Genomic DNA, 3089 nt, shown 5'->3' with positions numbered 1-3089 from the left:
CGATAGAGGCGGAAGTGTAATGTGATTTCTTTTAATTTGCCTAACTCTCAGTATGACTTACATGGTCAATATGTTGGTGGAATATAGCAAGTATTATAGTTATAATAATTGAAATGTCACAAATTGAATTGAACATTATTGTTTATCTTTATACTCTTTTTGTCTCATTTTATGTGTCATCATTTTCTTTTCGGTCTATTCCAAAAAAATGTCACCTTTCCTTGGTAACTATTTAAATACACAAGTTCACTTTTATTCTTATTAGTCCCACTTATAAGGTCCTACTTAATTAAAGATAGTAGTAGTATATTTTTTAATAAAGAACAATTTGATAAACATCGCCAGTCTTTCCTTATTTCTTAAACTTTGTGTCCGGTCAAAGTATGCCACATAAAATGAGACAAAGGGAGTATTTCTACTGATATCTAATCGATAACAAACTTGAATGGCTTTTGCATATATATATATACATACATACATACATACATACATATTTATATATATGTATAGATATATATACACACCAATTCTAGACTTTTCTTAGATTATGAAAGAAATTTCATAAGAAAAAATATAAATATGGGGCTATGCTGATTATTTATAAATTATTTGTAAATAAATAGGGTAAATATGCAAAAAAAAATAATTTATACTGCTCATTTAAGTATTGTAAATAATATTTTTATCCTCTAGATACAAGAGATATTCTTGCGCTCTAATCACATGTATTTCATTTATAATACTTCCAATACGGACATGATGTTGATTTATAGTTTTGTAGGCTTTTACAAATTCATTGATAGATTCATCAAGATTATTCAAGGCTATTTGATATTTTTATAACCTTTTTCGAGACTATCTTTAGATGATTGAGCTTCAATCATCAATTTTTATCATTTATACTTTCAGTATAAAAACAATGTTTATAAATAGTAATATACTGTATGATTAATCAAGATGATAAATTCTCTATAGGTGCTTAGTATCTAAAGCATTATGCTTCTATGTAAATTAATAACATGAATATAGATTTTAAAAATATATTATTAATATTACAAAGTAAAGATTTATCTATATATACTTCTCTATTCTTGTTCTTAAAATAGCTTTATCACTTTCGTAGTAGCTCTACTTTGAGCAATGAACAGTATTTTTTCCTTTTCGAGTGGCCTGTATACGTCTATACTCTTACTGTTCCTCTGTCTGAGTGAAGATCGCAACCTTCACTTGAAACTATTTTAAAACTTATAAAAGGGGATACAGAACAAAGTTCTGTAATTCATATTATTAATACATAAAGAAAAATTTTATATTCAAATTTTTCTTTTACATATTCACCATATTACTATGGATACCTTTCCCTGGCGGCATAAGTATTTTTATTTCCTCAATGCCTAATATTTTTTCTCTAAAGTTGATAATGAAAAATATAGTTTATCTTCTAGGAATTTTTTACTTTCCTTTTATAGATCGAAGGATGAGTAAAATTATAAGTATGCTTTTTTGGGAGGTATCTATATAAAATTATATTTTTTTTTCTTTTGATCCTTTAATAATGATTTTCACCATAATATTTCTTATCTCTAAAGATAAGATTCTTCTTTATTTTGTTGTTATCCTTTTCGTTTTTCAGTTGTAGGCCTTATGACGTAAGTGCTTACATCTTTTGAATTATTATCTTATAAGAGTGCAAAGAGTACAAGATCTTTCTCAATGGACCAAGCTCGGATTTACAAAGTGGGTGAAGACCTTTTGGAACCATTTCAAGAGCCTTGGCAAAAGTTGAAGATGGGAGAAGGGATCTTAAACTCCAACGGCACCTCACTTAAAGGGCATAGTTTTATTTTACACTCCAAAAGCTACACTCAAAGAGCGTCTATTCCTTGGCTTTCATTAAGGGCAATTTGATCCTTTTGTGTAATAACTATAAATAGATATTTAGGCTTCTATTTCTCATTAGTTTGTGATGAATATTGAGTGAACTTATTTTTTAGACTTCTTTCTTCTCTCTAGGAGTAGAAACCGTAACTAGGGTTAGCTTAAGTGTGGATTCACTTGAGTTGACAATTTGGCTTAGAAACATTGATGCTTTGGGGTACTTCGAGTCCCTTTTGTGTCAACGTAAGAGCGTGGTGTTTCAATTACAAGCTTTGGTGGGTCTTGGTGTTTGATGCACACCTTGGTTCCTTTGGTATTGTAGTTGTTATGTCTCACTAACTATCTTTTCATTTATGCAAGTTTTTGTGTGTTAGCTTCCAAATCTGTGTGTTGTTTGCTTCTTGTGTCATTATCTCTACTTCATCTTCTTTCTTTAGTTGTAGTTTTTGGTTTTTATATCTTATTTCTATATTATTTGTATCAGGAGCCACGTTTTAAGGTTGTTCCTACAACTCTAAGTCTTGGATTGTTGTTACCTTAAAGAAAATCTTCACAAAAAAAGTCAAAAGTCCAAGAATCATAAAAAAAGTTGAGTTTCGTTTTTAGTCACTTAGATCTGAATCTTAAACACTAGATCTATTAGGTTTTTGTGTGTTTTGATAGTTTCTAGTGCTAGATCCTTGCTCACTAGCACTAAGAAATTCTAGATCTAAGATTTGAGCAAGATCCAAATTATTTTGAGCATTCTACCATTGTTAAAGTTGTGTTTGAAGCTTTTGGAGGTGGAATCTCGTGTGGTGTGTTATGGTTATGATGTTTTAGTAGTTATTTTGTGTTATTTGTGCTTGGCTTAACAAAGGGACCTTAGATCTACAATAAAATTTAAATTTGGAGGCCATTTGCCTTGTGATCAAACTTGGTGAACTCTTGAATATTCATGTTTTGTTCTTCTTCATCTTCACGTCTTGTTGAATAAGAATATTCAAAAGAGGACGTTTAATCTACAAAAAGAAAAAAGAAAGTGTAAAAGTTGTTTGTAGAAAAGAATATTTCAAGCATATTCAAGTCATCCAAAGAGAAGAGGGAACAAAGGGAATATTCAAGTACAATTGAAAGTACAAGGGGGACTATCTCATTTCAAATCCATTTGAAGCTTGAAAAGGGCTGATTTCTCCCTCAAAATCAGCCTACACTCTTTTGGTTAATATTTG

General features: G+C 29.9%; 1 long non-coding RNA gene across 1 annotated transcript in view; it reads left to right on the top strand.

The window, feature by feature from the left end:
* LOC124887310 overlaps positions 1-2260 on the top strand; it is a 5616-nt gene extending 3356 nt beyond the window's left edge. Inside the window, exon 2 of the long non-coding RNA XR_007044771.1 lies at positions 1687-2260. This is a non-coding gene — a long non-coding RNA (uncharacterized LOC124887310). The remainder of the gene's footprint in view (positions 1-1686) is intronic.
* The last annotated feature ends 829 nt before the right edge of the window (positions 2261-3089 follow it).

This window comes from Capsicum annuum, chromosome 9 (assembly GCF_002878395.1).
Source record: "Capsicum annuum cultivar UCD-10X-F1 chromosome 9, UCD10Xv1.1, whole genome shotgun sequence".
Taxonomy (NCBI): Eukaryota; Viridiplantae; Streptophyta; class Magnoliopsida; order Solanales; family Solanaceae; genus Capsicum; species Capsicum annuum.
The sequence above is the reverse complement of the archived record's forward strand: the minus strand, read 5'-3'. Positions and strand labels throughout refer to the sequence as shown.